At 40.9% G+C, this 20,961-nt stretch overlaps 1 long non-coding RNA gene across 7 annotated transcripts in view; it reads left to right on the plus strand.

Annotated features, from left to right (window-relative positions):
• Positions 1-20,961, plus strand: part of LOC102078280 (uncharacterized) — a 49,971-nt gene that overhangs the window by 13,498 nt on the left and 15,512 nt on the right. Inside the window, exon 1 of one of the 7 annotated variants that reach the window (XR_003221949.1) lies at positions 4,582-5,014. The exons of 5 other annotated variants lie outside the window; for them this stretch is intronic. This is a non-coding gene — a long non-coding RNA (uncharacterized LOC102078280). Of the gene's footprint in view, positions 1-4,581; positions 5,015-11,256; positions 11,499-20,961 lie in introns of those variants that run through there. One more of the 7 variants, XR_003221947.1, reaches the window with a different exon arrangement.

The following is a 20,961-nucleotide window of genomic DNA, read 5'->3' on the forward strand; positions in this document are numbered from 1 at the left end:
TGAGCCAACAGGAGTTCGTTCTTGTTTGCAGACAAAGGGTTGCGGGACTTGTGTGTGTGTTTATGTGCGTGTGCGCATATGTCAGGTCTAGTGTTTCCAGCCCCTCGACTCTGCACTATTTTAAACAGCTTGGCTTCTTTAACCACCGCGCTCTCTATGGCGAGCACGCATATAAGTGCTGTGGGGGGGGTTGTTGGGGGAGGGGAGTCCATATAGAGCTCAAGGGGCTCCCTGGGAAATGGTTTCCATACATTTAGCGTTTCCTCTTTGTGGTGCAGCAGGGTTGTCGCGTCAAAGCTGTGGTACAAGGAGGGGTGGAGGTGTTGGATAATGCAGACACAATGGGCTAAGGCAAACATTAGGAGTGAGACAAAGGACACTCCGCTCAGGTCACAGGGGGGGCAGCTCTTCCCATTATCTAAGGGAAGTGATTTTAACTGAGGGACTTTCTAAACCCATCAGCAAATTAGGGGCAGCGCTGAGCTGCTGGTGTGCGTTCGGGTCATGATCAAAGCCTCGAGAGTGGGTCTGTTTAAAGAGGAAGGCCGTAAAGCAAAGGACAGCAGTCACAACACAGCACAACATGAGGCTGGGTTAGCGCTGAGAGTGCTATCATGACCGTGTTATCATTGTCACAGTCGGGGTATTTACTCATGGGAAGCAGAGGATAACTTCTTTCTCATCTGCACTAAAAACAGCACAAGCACCATATGTCATAAGGTCAGCTGAGTGTTTCTGCACCATACACACGTGTTTTAAGGCGATCCAAACTATAATCATGCTACACCTCTAATAAAAATTGGCATCAGTTATCTTTTTCTCTCTCTCTTTTTTTAAAGAGTAACAAAATTGTGTTTCAGTTTCATTGTGTCAAATTATCATCTAGGTTTTTGGAATTGTTTTCTTTGGATATAGTACAATATTAGGCTTTACCCATCTAGCATGTCTTTTTATAGTTGTTGTCTAATCTGCTGTTCATTTTTTTAAGTTCAGTGATTTGGGCTATACAGTATATTTAGGTTGAATTAATAATTTACTTAAATAATTTATCATTAAAATAACCACCAAATGAATTTTTTTTAACGTCACTAATTTATTTAGACACTCCCATGTTTCAGCTCTGCTAACCACTTTAGAGCTGAGACGTAGGTCAGCTTTTAGTATTTTTTATGAGCTAAGCAGCTTGTCAACTTCCACTCTAATTTATTGCTTGAAAACAAGGCGTCAATTACGTGGTAATTACACGCTGTTAAAGCTACTGCTTAACTGCTGGACATTATGAACATTTATGTCTTTGTTTCTCACTAAACATTTAATTTACTATTGGGGTGTTCAACCATAAGGAAACAGCGCGATCAAAACAATTAACCTGTCGTTAACGAATTTTAAAAGAATTCACTGAAAGATCACTGAAGAAAACTGATGGAGGGAAAAGATAGAAAAGAAAAGCAGAAATCTTTTTGCCAAAAAGCTCAACTAAATGTCTCCATATTCACTTATTGCGCTTCTCCTTTTTTTTTTTTTTTTTTTTGCATATGAAACCTTATGTGTGTTTGTGTGGCTGAAGGACCATTATGGGACAGGCTTTTAAGGGAGATCTGGGAAGTGGAAACCTAATACTGCCTGACTGCTGCTCTTGTGTACATGAACCCCACAGCTGCTGGACAGAGAGGGAGAGAAACTGGGGAGAGAAAAATGGAGGAAGAAAGGAGGAGGGGATAGAGGAGAGCACGGTGTGCTCGGTAATTAGTTGTCTGGTTTGGTATTGACCAGTCTGGTGCTTGGGCCTTGGGGACTGTTAAATTTGCTATTGAAACTGAAAGGATTATGCATCCAAAAGACATTAAACAGGAGCAATGAATAGATTGTGGGCCACATGGTGGACTACTTTCTTTCTTTCTTTCTTTTAATCTTCTTCCATCAGGTTTCAGTCTTCTTAGACAAGCTCGTACTTTCCTTGTGAGAAGCTGATGTTTTACATGTTACAGGTAAATTAAAAAATGTACCGTAGGGTCCTGACAGTTTTACATTGTGATAATGGCACCCCGTTTTAAGAGTCAACCATTACAAAAACAAACACTACACTGGTTCGAGTCATCATTCGGGGTCAGTTTATTAAAAGCAGACAAAGTCTGAAATCATTGCCACATGTTACCTGCTGCAGAGTGCGATGCGGTGCAAGTGTAACGAAATGTGTTTGAATGGAGACGTGGTGACCACGTGTGGGAATTGATGGCTCTTGCCTGAGCTGCCCAGGGGGGAAGGAAGATTTGTGTCTGTGTTTATTGGTGCTGAGGTTGCTCGTGCTTGCTGCAGTGGGCCCACAGAGTAGGTAACACCTTCCAAGTACTCGCTGAATCTTATGGCCCAGAGAGATTCCCTTTAGAATGGTGCAGCACGCCAAAAGTGACATCACCTTTGCCGCCGCAAGCCACACTTTGGTGTCGTTTCGGCCGGTCGTGAACCTCTTAACCTGCCAACACCACCAGAGTGAACACACGAGTGTACGGTTGTGTCAGTTTTTGCTGCTGGTTTAATGAAGCTCAGAGATTCACAGATCATACAGAGGGAGATGATGATGCAACAGTTTGAAACGATGAGGCTTTGACTTCTTCTCTTCCTATAATGTGGAGCTTTGTCTGAGTGGAAACGCTTATTGTTCAGGTGAGTACTGCAGTGAGTACTCGTGCCCTCAGAGCTGGTATAAATGGTACGGCCCTGTAGCAGCAATGTTACTGTTACTGGCAAGTATAATGGGCCCATCAAGCAGGCCAGACCTTACAGTGGGGAGGCAAAGGGTGACTTTTAAAAGGAGGCTATAATATGAAGGATCTCTTTGCTTCCATCTGCATCGAGCATTTGAACCTGCTGAACTCTGAGCCTTGAGTGTATCTTGTGGATGATAGAGGGGTGATGTCATGCTCTCTCTCACTGTTTGTGTAGCTGGCAGAGCCCGGCGTGCTGCTGGAGAGTCACACACTATGACTTAGTCAAGAGCAGAACAGCCCTGTGGGATGCTGCCAGAAAGTTCCTGCCTGCTCCAAAAACTCTGGTTTCTGCTTTTTCCTCTGATTCTGCTTTGACACGATGATTCGAAATCTTGTACCAACATTCCGTGTTTTTCATCTGTTCGAGTGTCCTGCGACATTTTGCGACCCAGAGCGGAGGAGGTACTCTTTGTAGATAAGACACACAATCTGGTCGAGATCCCGCTTTGTGATTATCACAACGTAAATACAGGAGAGCCTGTGCACAGGTGGCTGATGCTGGGCTGATGGTAACCAGACCAGACTGATGTGTGCATGGAAAAGAAATCACTGCTGTAATGTCACACATAAACAAAGCCTATTTTGTAAACCTTGCCATGTTCGCTTGAAACATCATACAGCTGAGCGTTTTCACATTGCCAGAACAATGAGCCAACTCCAAAACAGCAGCATGGGCAAACCTTTTAAAATATCATCAGTTTGAGTATGTTTTAAGGTCTCACAGCAACTGCTCTAACACATATTTACATATTTATATTTCTAATGCAAAGTTTTAAAAGCAAGGCAGGCAGGGGAGGGAAATCACTGCTGTTTCATTGGCTCTTTTCTAAATAAAAACATGTACGTCCACATCTGGCTGTATCCCAGTGATTAGCAGTGACAGATATTTCTCAGCTGCAGGGTTCCCTGTGCCTGACAGCCCAACAATATGTGTAACGCAGCCCAGTGTTAATCGCCACAAGAGAACAGAATCAGGAGGACTTTGGACCACAGCTTACTGACTGATTTACATTTGTGCAGTTAACTCACACAAAGGATGGTTAAAGGGAAATTACGCCGCACTAGTTTTGTAAAATAGCCTGTCTTTTTTTCTTCCACATTTACGTAAATATTTTCCCTAAACTTACAAAAATATGATCAGACAGAAACATCTTCTTTAAAAATAGCACTTTTCCTGCATTAATGCTTGAAATAAAAAAAATGACAACATAAAGATAAAATCAAATCTTTTCAATTGGAATTGTAGTTAAATTAAAAAATAAACCCAAATATGCTGCACATGTTAGGTGTTTATTATTCTAATATACTGTCATATAAGTGGTTGTATTTTTGTTTTAAAAAAACAAAAAAGAAAAACCACGGCCTTCCTGCAAAGGAAAACCAGAGTTAAAGTACTAGTATTTTTGTGTGTGTATTTTTATTTACTTACCAAATATGTTTTTGTTTTATATATCCAGAAATAACAGGAAATGCATTGTCTTATAAATAAGTGAGCCAACACAGCTCATTGCCCCAGTTATATATGTTTGTTAGTATCTTTGTACTCGCGCCCCAAAGGCCCATTTCTGAGCCTGGACAAACCCTGTAATATCTTCTAAATTGCCCTAAATGTTGTGAGGATTACTTTAATTTTCTGCACTATTAGGCATTTTACCTCAAGAAATGTGTCTGAAAGGCTTTGTGACATTTGTTCTGATGATATTAAATTTCTGGTTTAGTCTGTTCACTTCATCTTCATTCTCTGACTCAGCAGCCAACTCCCAGAGAAAGTTCAGATTTTCTATATTTTTTGATTATTTCAGGCAAAAACAGCTTTTTCAGACTGACTGCTGCATGCGGCACTCCATCGTCTGCTCGTCAGAATGAGGTGGCAGGTTTTGAGCTCCTGTGCTCATCTGCAGTTAAGAACCTTGCCAACTGAGACACCCCCACTCCCACACACACACACACCCCCCACCCCACCTTCTATTTGGGGGTCTCTGTCTCCCCTCCCCTCATCCCTCCTGGTAATAGATGGCCTCCTCGCTTTGAGCTTGAGCCCACCTTTAAACAGCTAGACAGGACTGGGGTTTGTCTCGGGCCAAACGGTGGAGTGGAACAATAGGAGTGTGTGACATTGTCTGGTGTGTGTTAGGAGACCGACGTCTGTCTGAAACATACGTACAAACACGTGATGGCGTTCTCTTCACACAGCTGCCTTTACCTGTGCCTGCCAGGTAGCAGAGAGGGGACACGGGACATCCAGGGTATGCACATCTGCACATTTTTTCCTCCTTTTCTTTTTAAGCCACTGCCGTTTGTCAAACGTGGCTTCGCGCCGAGGTGTCCGTCTCTACATCACGTTCATTGCCGTTTCCATGCTTCCCGCTGTTTGTCTTTGACGACAAACCCTTTGTCTGGCTGAAGCCTTTAATACAGAGAGGCTGGGATGGAGCCTCCGTGGATCTGTTCTTATGCCTGTGTATGTGTTTGTGTCCATTCACGATAGACCATCTCTGAATATGTATGTGTGTGTTTTTTTGATTCATAAGCTGCTAGACTGACGGCAGCATTGACCTTGGCTTCGTTGAAATGTGTGTGAGGAGAGCGTTCATGCATGTGTGAAAGGACTTTTTTCTTTTTTATTATTCTGTCTAAAAGTGCTTATGATGCCACGATTCCTGTTATTTGCAGTAAAGGAGCATGTAGAGTTCTCCCTGCAAATCTGTTTTCCCACCCTGCAGTGGCTCCATGGGACAAGGATCTTGCAGATTTTTCTTTTCCTTTTTTTTTGCTTTAGCATATTCTGCATTCATATGGAAATGGGGGGCAGATGAGGGACAGAATCTCACATCAATTTGATTGGGCCATGAATAGCTGCCAGTGTGTTTGGACTGACCCAGCGCTGGCTTAAAGGCACTGCCCAGCCTCCGCTCTCAGACCGCAGAGCCGAGCACATTTTCAGCTGCGACGCACACGTGTTTGTCCACACACACACGCGCGCTTCCACCAAAGATGAAAAAGCAGATGCTCATAATTGTACTCATACAATTAGTTACACTCGAGCACTTGGGAAGACAGAACGCTGTCTCATTCTCTGTCAGTGTCTCTGTTTTACACATATACAGACAGCCACGCCAAATCCCAGGGAGACGTTAGTGTTGCAATACGCTCGTCTTTTTTTTCTTCCTTTCTCGCAAATCCTTTTTTCTCTTTTTTATTAAATCCCCACTCACCCTCTTTTTCCCGGCAAAACTGATGTCATGATGATGGGCCTCCATTAGCATTATTAAGGAAGTTTAACTTTATGCTTAAATTTAGTTTTGGGCCAATGAAAGATGCTTAAAATATTTTATTACAATATTTCCCTACATCTTACAATTAAACAGGACAAATAGATCTCTTTACATAAATGCAGAGTTAGAGTTGCTGCAGTTAAAACACAAATATAATTTTCCATGTGAAATATAAAATATGCTCACAGTAAAAAAGAAAAGAAAATTTCAGCTTTAAGGTTTTTGTGGTTTTATGTTATGTAATACTGTAACCCTGAGAAAATGCACAGGCATGGTTGGATTAAGGTAAAATGCTTTTTCTATGCTGTCTGCGAATTAATATCGTATTTGAGGAGTCCCGTTTCTAATAAATTTTGAGTGTGTTTCCTTCCCGGGCACGTCTGGTACAATGGGCCTCCCAGACCGAACTATTGCAGTTGGATCTAGCAGCAGGAATCCATCAAACAAGATTTGTCTCGGTGGATATGCTGGTTTTGTGCTCAAGAATTAGCCCACCACCCATATTCAACCCTGGTCTGAGTTACTTTGTCTTTTATCAAACTAGACAGTCCCTGGAAGCGTGGCTGTAGAGTTTTAATTAATTTAGTAATGCATTGTCTCTCTCTTTTTTAAAATAATGGTTTTAAAATATGATAACTGCAATTAGGCTTATTTCAATAATATAGACATTATACAAGCTAAAAAATAAAGTCAAGTAAATAAAGTAGAAAGAACCGATTGGTTGTTCTTACTCGGTTTTATTAGGATAATAAAAGATTTTCTCACAAATATTCAGCACCTACTTTAAGATAAATTAATAACATTTATTTACAATTTTTTGTGCTTAATATTTAACCTTAAATTCAACTTTTTTTGCTATTAAATTTTCTTCATAAAAGCATTTGTTCTGCTGCTGTGCATTTCATCTGGTAGATTATCTTTGCTTTCTTCCTGGTGGCCGTTTTGTTCTGTTTTCCCAGTTTATGGTTAAATTTAGGCAGAGTTAAATATTTTGCCTGCTGCAGCATGGCATGTCCGCTTTAACACCAAGGTCCAGTCTATTAAAAGAGCAACGTGTTGAAGGAGGGCCTCAGTGTGTGTGCGTGCTGTTTTGTCTCTCCATTAGCACCCATTCAGAGACAAAGAGTTAGAGGAGCAGACGATGGGCTTGTTAACACACAGGCATTAGTGAATTAGTGCGTGTCTTTGTGAGGGCGGGGACACTCCTCTAGTGTTATGGGGCTTTCACCACCGATACACTACACTCCAATACCACAAGTGTCCAGCCACTGAATGGGGAGGATTTGTTGCTGCACACCTAATTAAATAGTGCTTTGGGTAGTGGTTGTGTTGAGGGGCCCTTTGTTCCAGTCCACCTTCTAAAGCACCTTGGAAAGCTTAGTGTTTGACTTTGGTGACAGTGGTGGTTAGCCCGAGACCCAGCCTCTCTGTGACAAATGCAGCAGCTGCCTTTCATATACGATGATCATAGCTTAAGACTGTTTGGGACCTACAGACATGCCCAGCGAATTGCTGCACATTTTTAACTTAATCACCCAATTAATAAAGTGATTGATTCATTAAAAAAAAAAACAAAAGAAATGTGAGTTTGTTTGTTTTTCCCTCCCACAGTGAAAATGTAGTGAAACAATGTGAGATAGATGACAGAGTGAAAACGTTGTGGGTTTTGAGCAGGACTCACTGCAGGGGGTTTAGGAGATTATGATGGCCTCTGCTTTGTGTAGCAGCCTATGGGCTTGACCTGAGGGAGGGAGGAAATGACTTTGTAGCCCTGAGAAGGGACAACACATCTGAAGTCGGTTCAGTTAGACAGAGTTTGCACTTTCTTTTGGATAGAATCTAGATTTGAGGTGGTAACTGTTCTCTAAAGTTATATTATTACAGTTTGTATAGACTCCAGTGTAACCTCTTTGTTATTGTTTGTTTCTCCACAAGTTAATTATTAAAGTTTTTGCCATCACCCGATATTTTAGTGCCTAGGAATTGGTCACGTTTCTCCCCTTGACAACCCTAAAAGAATAGCATTAGCTAGCACACAAGATATATGATATTTCCCTCAGTCCACCTTTAATTTATGACAGTGGTAATCCACATTGCTTCTGTTCTCCTGTGCACAGCTGACATTAAAGTGAATGGTAGTTTTTTAGATATGTAAGCTGCAGTCACAATCTCTGTTCAGGAATCTCTGACAGGGTCACTCAGAGATCGAGGGGCACGAAAATCACAAACTTCCCTGGTGTTTGGTTAGCTCTGCTGCCTCATCATGAGCTGTGAGAGCAGACGTGGTGGAGCAGCACTCTGGCATTCAGCTGCCACCGATTCCAGGCAGGACGATGGTGATGGTGGGTTGCTGGTTTACTTGTGTGTTCCGGGAAACATCTGCCAAAGCTGCTGTTTGGTTGAGTGCGTGCTGGTAAATGTGTGGTGCGGAGAAATCAAACACATTTATTTATTGTCTCATTTACTGCCAGTTTTAGTATGAACAGTGGAAAAATGATTTGCTTTTGGATCCTCTCCTCTGTAATATTTATATTACAGAGGAGAGGATAATTTCAGATGATAGAGAAGAAACACACACACACACTTGATCAAAAGGAATAAAAATGTATTTCTGTTTTTATTTCATCATGAGGTATTTTGAGACACATTCCAGAAATAACCACGTTTGGAATTGATTTAAAGAATTTAAAAAAATATTTTAGCTTTAAGGAAAAATATATAAAAAGCTTCCCTAATGTATATATTTTCACATTGTTTCATAATTCTGTTGTGTCTTTTTAAAGACTGGATCGTGTTAGTGTGTAACATGAGACAAGAATGTTGAGCTTGTCTTTGTGGCAGATTTGGCCGACTTGTCCCTGTCACTGTGTCGTATGTAGGTTCAGTGGAGAATCCCCTCCCCTCCACCCCATGGTCCCATCTCTGCCATTGTTCCTGCTAACATCAGTCAGCTCTGTTTTCTACATGCAGCCTTTTTTTGTTTCATATCCAGGATGAATAATGTCCTTTTTATTTTCAGGCCTTGTCTCATGTTGTTTATCTAGTTCATCTTCCCTTTTAGATTATTTTTAATGTAAAAAGCAATGAAATGAAAATGAATTTATGTTGCATATTTTACTCTTTTGTACATTTTAAAAACATTTTCTAAATACATAAGATTGAAAATAAATTATAATTTTTTAAAGCAATTTAATAATTTTGAAATTTATTACATTGTGTCTGTAGTGAGATGTCTATCATGCAGTTAGCAGCTATTATTTGTTTCAATCAACATTTTTAAAAATTATTCTTGTCAGTTTAATTTTTTTGTCACAACATAAGCTGGAACTGAGTTTAATCATAGAGACCCAGACTATAGAGGAGATGCACTGTTTGCAATCGGCTGGCAAACTGCTTTTTTTTGTCTGTTTAATTATAACATTTAAATTCACATGAAAGCAGATTTTTCTTCAAGCAGAGAGAGACCTCCAGCTGCTCTGGTTCTGTGCTGTTAGGATGTGGGCTCTGGCAGCAGCGGTATTTTCGGTAGTGCCCGGTAGTCGCTGTGGGATCAGCCTCGATTGTTGTGCGAACACAATGCCTTTGCGTCCTTCACTGCTTCTTTTGCTTTCCTTTCCCTGCCTTTGAATTTGCTCATTTTCTGCCCTGTTTTGTTCCCCCATCGCCCCCTTTGATTGGCCCCTACATAGCAACTTGTCACATGGAGCGTGTAGTCTATAACTGCATCATGTAGTCTATAACTGCTCCTCTCTGAACCTTTTGCTATTTTAAATTCAATGCTACGTGGTACGTTTGTGCACTTAATTTTTGTAACATGTTTTATCCGATTAAATGCAGTTAGAATCATTCTCTTAGCTTTAACTGTTTTTGAGTATTATTTTTTAACATTTAAAAAGATGTTAACACAATTAAATAAAATTCAAACCACTTATTAATGACGTTGAATCAAAAAATTATTGTAAAAAAGTATATAAGATAAAAAAAAACATCTAACAATTACTTTTCTACTTTAAAAATAAAAAGTAATCAAATAAAACCATAAACCCATGTGTGAAATAACAAAATGAGTTTTTCTTTATGAATCACAACAATCACCTTATATGACTGTACAATATTGATATGTTGACATTGATCGTGCCACCTTTTACTGTCATCAAGGCTCTCACTGCCTTCTCTCTTTGGCCCAGTCAAGTGCACATATGCTCATCCATAACCATTTACTGCAGCAGCTCAATATGTAAACACACACACACACACACACACACACACACACACACACACTCGACGTTAATAAAAGCACATCGTTTTTGCTGCCTTCACATAATGATTGTATTTAATTAATTACCAGGACTTGACAGGTCGAGTGGTTTTGACTTGAAATCAAATTGTCATTGGGTCTAATAATGAGCAGTAATGTTTGTGTTTACTTAATTTATATATTTTGTACATACAGCTAATTCCTCAGAATATAACTGAGCAGTTCATATTTTTTCTATTTTCTATTTTGTATAGTTGTTTTGTTCCTTACCTATGACTGGAGTCATTATTGTAAATAGTTTACATTTGTTTTACACATGTTGTAATTGCATTAAACAATTAATATTTAAGTGCTTTATGTCTATTTATAAATTTTAATTGCAGATATTTTTGAATCAACCAATTTTCCTTTTTGTTTTTTGTTTTTTGTTTTTAGACAATGAAGTTTTTTTTGCAGAAGTTTAATTAATTAATAACTAAAAATTCATTTGTAATTATAGGACGCTAATATAAATATAATACTATAGAATACTTTAGAAATCAAGCATGTTGGATCATCCAGTGATCAGTGAGGGGTGAAGAAAGCAACTCAGCTCTTTTCTGCATTCATCACTTTAACAAAATACCAGACCACATCAGGAATAAACTTGACAACAACTGCTAAAGATCACATTTTCTTTGCAAAAATACACACACATATATATATATATATAATTTTGAGGATAGATAGATATTCTTACAAGTATTAAGGAAAGAAATCACAGCTTTGGGCCCACAACACAAACCTGAGAAGAGAGGGGAAAAAAATGCTGGCTAAGCTATCCGTTTCACACACGCAGGGACAGAAGGTTCGATATTCATTCGATCGATGAATGAAAAGGCACAATGGCAAAATCGGACAGGCTCCTTTTCAAATCCACGTCTCCAGTGTCCCCCCCACCCACCCACCTCTCCCTGCCGCCCCTCCACAGTCTGCAGTCGCTGGGCGGCTGGTGTGGCAAACAGAGAGAGAAAGAGAGAGAGGGGAGAGCAAGGGTTACATCAAGGCTGCTCTCTGGACCGTGCAAACAAGTCTAGACCAGTGACCTGTTCAATGGCTCCTTTTGAGGAGTGGGGCAAGTTCGGTCAGAGCGAGGAGAAAGGCAGGCACAGCCTCTTTTCACTGCCGAAGCAGCTCACAGCTCGCGATCGACAGGAGGTAAGGAGGGCCGGGAGGGCAGGCATCTGCTTCCATGGTTACAGGCCGGGTATGGGGACCCTACAATTGAGGAAGCTCCGTTCTCATGCTCCCACAGAGGCAATGTCACGCATTTTAAAAATGCGTCAGGCCGGGGCGAGGACCACATCCACCAGCGGCAGAGTCGCTCTTTCAGTGTGGAAATAAAATGATAGCACGTCTGTTTGAGGGGTGCAAAAAGGGGGGGGGGCTTTGGGATGGGGGGGCAGCATGTGCTTGGAAAAGAAAGAAATGCGTCACATGATTGTGGCAAATCCTAATTCAAAGTAAGGTGTTTGGTTTTTTCCTGCGAGCTGCAGTGATTTTCACAAATGCGCCCGATGTGTGTTTTTTAGTGGCTTTGGCGGTGAAATGATGTAAGTTAGTAGCACAAATGATTTATCCTCAGAGGGAGCAAAGGTCAAGGTTTATGTGGTCAACTCCTTTGTTGAGAAGCAGATATCTTAATGAGGATTCTCCCAAAGCAGCAGAAAAATGGAAACAAAATAACCTTTTTTTTAATTTCTTCCGCAGGAAAGCCATTTTCATTTATTTCTTTTTTTTTCCTTTCTTTTTTTTGCCAGTGATTTCAAATTCAAATCAGCTCTAGTGAAATGTGCATATTTGTTACTTTAGCACAACGTGTGTGTGACGGTTTTGGATTGCAAACCAGTCAAATGTGAGGAGTCACATCTGTCTGTTTATTTGTTGATTTGTTTGTGTTTGGGCACAAGCTGTGTGTGCGTGTCTGTGTGCTCGTGTGCACGCGTGCGTGTGTGCCGAGTTGAATGGATGCTTTGGGCTTTTCTTCACGAAGGCGGGGTGTGTTGGAACGTTGAATTTGGTCATGCAGCTGACGCTTTACCCCTTAAAACACTCCAAACAGAATGAACAGATGGCCGGCCCTCAGGAAGGGCTTGGGGCGTTGGATTTGCTCTCAGACCGTGGGAAAGTCTTTGGCTGACTTCACCTGCTCAGGGAGCTGATGTGACTGGATTAAACGGCAGTGAAAGAAGTGAGAAATTAAAACTAACACAGAGCACAGTGCACGGAGCTTTGTACGAGTGCAAGCATTTGCCTCACATCTTGTTTAGGAGTGGAAAAAAGGGACAAACAGAGACCCGCAGAAACTGATTCAGTGTTTAAATTTAGAGCTTTTAAACGCAACAAACATGCTTTGTATATTGTTATTTTTCTTCGTATGTGTGCAAAGGAGAGCAGGGTGGATGGGTTCAGTCTATTTTTTGCATATGTCTTTGTAATCCTAATTGGAAACAGTTGATCCTCAGTTTGTTGAGACATTAGACATGATGTTTGGCCATCTCACCCTCTGCTTTTGATTATCTCTGTCTCAGAGAGACAGCCATGTGCAGGCTTTGATTTATTGTTATTAAAAAAGAATGGGGCTGTTTGTCAGCCTTCCATGTGATTGATGCTAAGATGCATGCACACTTCAATTTAATACTCTTAAAAAGAAAAAAAAGGGCCCACGTCTGTGCACTTAATGGCTCATTAATTATGTGTTTGAATGTGCAATAAACTTAGATGGATTATCTGCACTGAAACGTTGTGTTTTGTTCATTTCATTTAATGTGTGGATGCTGAAATTTATAAAGAAGCCACTTAAGGATGTGCTGACAGGTGTGAAACTCCATTTCAGACCTCACGAATGAATCATCGAAAACAAAAATCACAGCCACAGCTGAGATAATGATGGGTGTAGCGTGATGTCCGGACAGGTAGCTCTTTATTCACCGCTCAAGGATTCCCTTCCGTGATCCGATTGCAGCTTTCGGCAAAGGAGCAAAACGCGAAAAGATGATGTCCTTAGAGTTTGTGATTACCAGCAGGATGAATTTTTTCTTTCCCCCACAGTTTTTATTGGTAGTGGTTTTACTTGTGGCAGGGACTTCAATAGATATAGAAAATAAATTTGACAAGTGTCTTTGCACATGGGTAAATATTTGCCATATTGTTGTATTTATGACACCAGTTCAGTCATTTCCAAATGTCAACTGATAACCACAAGAATCCTTGGTTGGTGTTAGTCCAAGTGCTTTGCTCTCAATGAAATACTCCATTTCAGTTAAACTACAAAAAAGTAGAGTGCATAAGAGTTCAATTTAGGCAAGAGTCAAGTGCTCTCCATCTGAGAAGTGGGAAGGGAGGAGTTGTTGGGTAGTGGAGGAGGCTGTGGAGAACTAATCAGATGTGTTTATGTGCTGAGCAGCGTAGTCTGTGTTAGACAACAAATGTGAACTTGACTCCAGAGAGCCTTTGGGAGTATAGATGCATGTGCTCTTGAGATTTAGCCAAAGTTGGGTTATTTCTGGAAAGGGGTTTGCGCCATAAGGATTAGGTCATCCGGTTGTATATTCCATATTCATTTGTAACACATGCCCTAGCGGAGCAGCGATGATGTGACAGCGTCGGCAGCAATTAAAAAGAAATGGTTGTTTCTTTCTCTCTTTTTTTTTCTTTTTCAAGCTCTCGACCCGATTGGTCTAGCTAAGCACTTCATTCAACAAGAAGTGATGTTCCAGCTGTTTTTTTCTCCCGCTAATTGCATACGTGCGAGCTCATCTCTGCCTCTCAAAAATGTCTCATCTAAATTCAAAAAGTTCAAGAAAATACATTTTTCTGTGTGACTGCAGAGCCGCGGAGCATTGATAGAGCTGGGCTCTGACACTGGACCAACACTAATTGGGTTACTAGAGCTCGTTCCCTATTCGCTCATACCCTATATATAAATACACACTAAGAGACATTTTGTGCTCCGGCCTGGCTGACCTGTTCACATCATGGTTTATTTTTATAGTGGTAATTTGCCATTGGCCTGATGGTTTGGTTTCAGAGGCCCACATCATTAATCATGGAGGGCATTACTGCAGTGTAATTACACTTTCTCTCAGTGAACCTGCAACATATAACGCAAACACAGTTAGCTGCAAAGTATGCTCGGCACAACAGGAGACGGCAGGAGACGGCTGTTGTGTCTGTATTGTTAAAATATTGCACTCTAGTTTCGAACTAGAAAAGAGCGAGTTTAAAGGGTACCAGTGTGCTCAGAAAATGCAGTGGTCAAAATCCCTTTTAAGTACGTTTGTAGAGAGCGGCTGTGTTTCACCAGTAACTGTTGCTCATGATTGACTACGGTGGAACATCCTCTTAAGGAATGTTGTTTGAAGGTGGTGTTAAGAGCTTAAGAGTTGACAATAATTAAAACCACAAACACGCCAAGAAACAAATGGAAGTATGCATGTGTGTTGTGGGGGGGGGTGTGGAATCAGTGACAATGCCGAATAACCCCTTTAAGATCATTATTCCGCACAAAATGCACCCCCGGGGTGTGTGACACATTTGTGAATGGGCTCTTCCGCGGGATTTAACGGGTTAACAGCAGACAAAGGGAGCTGGGACCATGTAACCCAGCAGGGGAGACCCCAGTGGAAACACCAGGCTGCCTTATAATCCTCACGCTGTCCCATCCCGTTTGCTCTGCTCTGCAATCACAGATGACTGACATGCACTCTGTAAGTCAACATGGCTCTGGGGTGAGAGGAGCCACGTGTTTTCAGCTGGTCTCGGCAGAATTTCCTCCACCAACTCACACACACACACACACACACACACACACACACACACACACACACACACACACACACACACACACACACACACACCTCCAGGCTGTGTCAGCACACCTCACGCCTTTGTCCAAGTTGTCAATAAAAAATGATAATTAAAGACAATGCTTTGATTGCCTGTGGATGGACACGAACTTTGGACAGATGCCTGTCTTTATTGTCTTGACCAGCTGCATGTGATTTCATGCTGTAAGCCCTGATCTACCACACATATATGGAAGCATCATGCAGTCTATTCTAGGGCAACGTGTGCCGTAAGGATCTGGTTGTGTGCTGGAGATCATAGAGGCCAAGCAGAATAAATCCAGTTCATAATACAGCGTTACAGATGTCAGTTCCACTGATGTTTGCAGTACATCTTTTGCGTGTTATACTTGGCCAGTTACAGTCTGACTTGCTGTTTTTTTTTCTAATATCATAGCCTTTTCTGTCTGAATGACAAACTGCATTCTTTTAAAAAACATAAATTGTGGCAGGTTTATTTTCTTTGATTAGAGCCTGCAGAGATGTTTTTTCACTGGTAAAAGATCTTTTTGTTTTCAGGCAGTGATTCAGTCTTTCAAATGCACGGTCATGTTTCACTCGTTTAAAACATCGATTTTCACTTTCTTTGTGAGATTATGAAGCAGTTTAGGTCAGTAAGCCACATTTCATTGTTAGCAAACTATCTGGAGACGTTCTGTTTGTCGGCTCAAGGTATTTTAACTAACTTTAGTATTCACGTTGTGCCCTGTTTGTAGGACCAAGCATCGCTATGCACACGTCTTGAAAACTCAATTTGGTTTAAACCAAAGGCTCAAACCTTTGCTGTTGTGGTGGATTGTCATGAGAAATATGCTGATATAATAATATTTTGGGCATTATTTTCTATTGGGCAAGAAGTAATTAACTGCTTGAGCGTTGTTAATTATGAGGAGGGAAATTACAATCCTCAACTTGTAATGTTGCTCATTTGAAATTATTCACCCAGAGAAACGGACGCGGGTGTTTCTCGTAGGATTTCTGGAGCGTAACGGTTTCAAGCTACTGTTTGACCTTGCTGCTCTTAAGGTGCACCGTGGGCATCTTTAGATTTGCGACATGTTTCCGCACCCACTCAGATGTTGCTCGAGTACCCCTTTATGGTCATTTTCTTTGGAAGGCAGCGCTGATTCACCTGCTGATTTACCTGCTAGTCCCCAGCTGTATTTGCCACAATAAGAGCCGTGAAGGCTTCCCACTATCTGGTACCCGACTGTGAGTGAAAGTCATCTGAGCTCCAATAACCATTTAAAAATCATCAGATATTAATTCATCTCCTCTTGCTTTTGAGTTTTCAGCTTATTGACTGGTACCTCCTAATTGTGTCTGATTGTTTTGCAAGGGCCTAATTAAGGTCTTGAATCAGCAATCATTTTTCCATAGTCCTATACTAATTCCCGTAATTTCCAGTGTTCTCCTTCCCATTGTCAGACGATTGCTTTGATAATGAGCGGCTGTGCAGGAGGATTATCTTGGAGAAAGCATTTGGTGAGGACACACAGAGAAAAGGTATCATTATGATAACTGCTTTCTCTGCCTCCTAAATGAGAAGTCATCCTTAAAGTAGTCGATTACGGTCTGCGCCTCTAGAGAAAGCCTGCGCAAAATTATTTGTGCCATATAATGTTCTGAGGTTCTGTGAAATTTACACACCTGTCTCTATGATATTATGTGGCACAAAGAAGCAGAAGACCGACTCGTAGTTCGGCAGCATCTATAACTACAACACAGGACTGAATGGTCTCTGTAAGAGATGTACCAACCTCAAACTTAAATTAATAAAGAATAGCAGCGTCGCCCTTTGTGTCTCCTTCAGGGTGAAATGTTTTGGATATTTTGTGTTTACGAGTTCAGTTATAGCTCACCTGCACTGATGTTTTGCCTGATAATTCAGTAATACACCTACATATAAATGTTCCTTTGCTTTTTAATGTTGAGCACATAGATCATAGCACACAGCATCTTTCTAGTGAACGACAACATGAATGATGTTGAAATGTTCTGAAAAGCCTGTAATGATCAGAGAATGTATTGAAGTACAAGTTAATTATTTTAAAGCTGTTCACACTGTTTGAATCATATTTTAAAAGGTGGCTTCTTCAAAAATGGCTGTATTTTAAAAACTGATTGGATTTTTTGAACCGGATTTTTAATAGACATCAACATCTGTGACAAATCACATAAATGTTCACTAGCTCATCAGTAATTAGACCATTAGGGTTCAAATATTAGTGTATTTCTTTGAATGACAACATGCTTGTTTAGTGCTCTTTCCATCAGTATGTAAATGGTAACCTGAGCCTTTCGTGTCTCTATTGTTTTTACCATCTGAGCAGCCTGATAGGAGACAGCGGTAATTAAAGCACAGGGGTGGGCCGTGAGGGGAGCCAAACGCACAATAAAAAGCTTCTGTGAGATTCCAGGACGAAGGTGCCACGCAGTCTGATCCATTTTAATTGTCGTTTGAATTAATTTGAGAACGCTCAGGTCGATTAAAAAGATGCATTCCTCCGGCTGCGTGTGATGTCATATTCATTGATCCGTAGAGGTTACTTTATGCACTCGTGTAGGACACGTTTATGCTTCTGAAACTCGGCCGTTTGGAATTCATTAGCTATTGATCCCTTTTAGCGATGGTAAAAGCAGGGTCTGATAGCAGCCTTGTCTGAAGCCAGGTAATCAATTCAGTGCCATTCAGAAAACAAATGCCCTTTTACTTTATTATTGTTCTGCATCAACATTTGATACTCCAGCAAAAAAAACCAAAAAAACACCCACTCATATCTCTGTCACAGAGTGACTTTGAATTTACTGTTTATTTGTCGAGCTTTTCTTCTGCCTTTGCATTCTTTCCTCCTCTTGAGTTTGTACGAGGTTCGGTTGTCTCTGCACAGCCTCTTCCTCTCTCCTCTGCTCTCACTGACTGATTCTTGTCCTCCATCCATGCCTCCTTGCGCACTGATTGGCTGCCTGTTAGTCAGTTGCAGCCAATAAGCCATTTTGAAAATCTCAGTGTTTAGTCTGGTGCTAGGCAGTAGGATCAACAGACAGGTGGGTCGGGCAAAGTCATTGCCGCGGCTGGCTGCACAGAAAAGCTGCGTTAGCTTTTAAAGCAACATTACCCTAAGTTAATAGTAACACAGCAGTATTTCTGTAATCCCGAACAGGTTAGCCCATGTTTGTGAGCAACTGCTCTGTAAAGCCACAATGCTCAGAAGCATGTGCTCGACTCTTTCTTTTTGTTTTTCTGCCTAATTAAGCTGAATTTGTTGTTGCTCCTTACACATACATGTGTTTGCCTGTGTCGTAGGATTCAGTAGCAGGTTTCACACGCCTGACCATGTTACGTTTAATTCACTTGTTCATATCAGCTAATCATCTATTTTTAAAGTCATCTTTTTCCTTTGTCAGTCCTTGTAGCTGAACGCTGAGAAAGAGGCGCCAGAGCAGGGCACAGTAAGATGAGGCCTCTCTACAGGGGAAACAGAGAAAAAGTAAATCTTGTGTACTGCCTCAACTCTCTTCGCTTTCTTTGCCAGTAATAGTGTGCAGGGTTTTTTCCCAGTATACTAAAACACTCAGCAAACAGAGTTATCCAAAAATATTCCATGCACAATGTTAGATTTCAATATTTGGGTTTTTTATTGTGTTCTTGTCCTTGGCAAGATCAAGTCTCATACTCAGACACAATGAAGTGGCTGGATGGGTACGTTTCATTAATGCGAACTGTACAAACTCTGTCGGGATTAACCTGTTGACTGTTTTTCTGTCACGGCTTGAGGCAACATTAAATTAATGGAGATAAGAGCTTTGAGCCAAAAATAACCCCCTGTCTCTGGTGTGCCTGCAGAGAATAAAATAGCACAAATTATCTTCCTGCTTAGTTTTGGCTGCCAGTATGCAAAGTTTTGGTAAAGATAACAAAATGTATAGTTATAGTTATAGTTTTATACACTTTGAAAATGCCAGGTTTCTAAATGAATAGCTGCTTAACACAGCTTTTACATTTTCAAGCTTATAAAGATGTAATGCTTATTTTTTCCTTTCACAAAGGATGTCTCAGATGTAGTCTGGCTTGGCGATCATGTCCACTGATATAGTGTTTGTGTACCTACACAGATGTATGTTGCCTTCGCAGTATAACAGGGTTCCCATCAGTGTATAACAGGACATTTGATAAAAACAAACACTAGCTTTTCTCAGCCTTTCTTATATCCTCGCACATGTAAATCATGTTGTTTCCTCCCCCACTGACTTTATTGCATTTTGTGGATGACAGTGTTGATTTTTTCCACCCCTGTCTGGTTCACAATGGTACGTTCCATACCCTAGGGAAGTCCTTCAAACCCCCACCCCTCTGGTTCTCATTTGAACTTTGACCCTGGCCTTCTGCCTTTCAGGACATGAACTGACCCCCTCATCGGGGGAATGTTTTGGCTGAGCGTGGCTGACGTATCCGATGAGGCGCTCAGGTGGCCGCATGGCCATTTTGTTCTACATGGCAGAGCTAGCTGTCTCGTAGCTATGCAGACCAGTGCAAAGTATGTATTTGCACTTTTACATTTTGAAATGGACATTGTGGGGTGGTTAATAAAGATGACCTAATTATGGAGAAAGATGAAAACGGCACACCGCAGTTTCTCCAAGAAGAACATTAGGATGCCACCTTTTCCTATCAGTAAATAGCACCGTCAGTTCTAACTGAACAGTCTGAATTGTCGACAGAGAATTGTTGACGTTTGTGTGATTGTTTTGCACCAGCGAGGTGTTGACTGCACACGATTTAATCAATGTAACCACATTAGATTCTGATGATAGCGTTGCACAAGTTAGCCCAACAGGTGTAGCACGCTGCTGTCCTTCTTCTTTCTGTTTCCAGGGATTTAATCAAGTGAAGGTGAGTTGTTTGCTACAGGCTGCTCTTGATGACAAATAATGGGGGGAAACACACATTAATCTTCAGCTCAGAACAGACTGCTTACTGGCATTACAATCCCATTACGCTGGCATCTTTGATGTTGATCTATTGGTTGGAGCCTGATCGAAGTGTTTGCTCACGTTTATTCTGTACCGTCGTGTCAGTGTGGTGTGTTTCTGACTTGGTCTCATTTGTCACAAGAATATGATATGGGTAACATTAAAAAACAGATCATTTCTTGTTTTGTGTTTTTATTTGCATGCATCTCTCCTCCACCTGTGTTCTTATCACACTGTCTTCTCTAAATTTGATTCTGTTTTTCTTCTTTATTTTAATGCCAGTTTAGAATTGTCATTTCTTGGAGCAGGTCTACAGTTATAACTTCAAACTATGTCCTAATCCACTATGAAAATTAGCATCATATAATTTATATAAAGGCTAAGATATACACAGTAATATTTTATATGTTGCCGCTGCATCTTACTGTTTTATTCATCCATAGTGGTGAACTTTTCTTTGAATGACTGCTACTCTGTGGAAACAAAGGTTTTAGATTATGTGCAAAATGTGAAGTATTTTGTGTTAAATTAAAGTAACACGGTGATTGAAAATACAGAGGTCGGGAGTCATTGCTACACTGATCGTTTCCTTGAAGTCATGAGCAGAGCTGAGAAAGTAAGGCAGATGCTCAACAGTCTGCCGTTAAACTGAGTGAGGAGATGCTCTCAGCACAGAACTGTAGTGTGGTCTCTGGCGGATACCTTTCTCTTTAGTGAGTCACAGGTCCATGACATATGCTTGTGTTACTGTAACAAACCACCTGACTGTGCTTGGCTACTTTTGTGGCTAAACTGCAGAA

This window comes from Oreochromis niloticus, linkage group LG10 (assembly GCF_001858045.2).
Source record: "Oreochromis niloticus isolate F11D_XX linkage group LG10, O_niloticus_UMD_NMBU, whole genome shotgun sequence".
In the NCBI taxonomy this organism is placed as follows: domain Eukaryota; kingdom Metazoa; phylum Chordata; class Actinopteri; order Cichliformes; family Cichlidae; genus Oreochromis; species Oreochromis niloticus.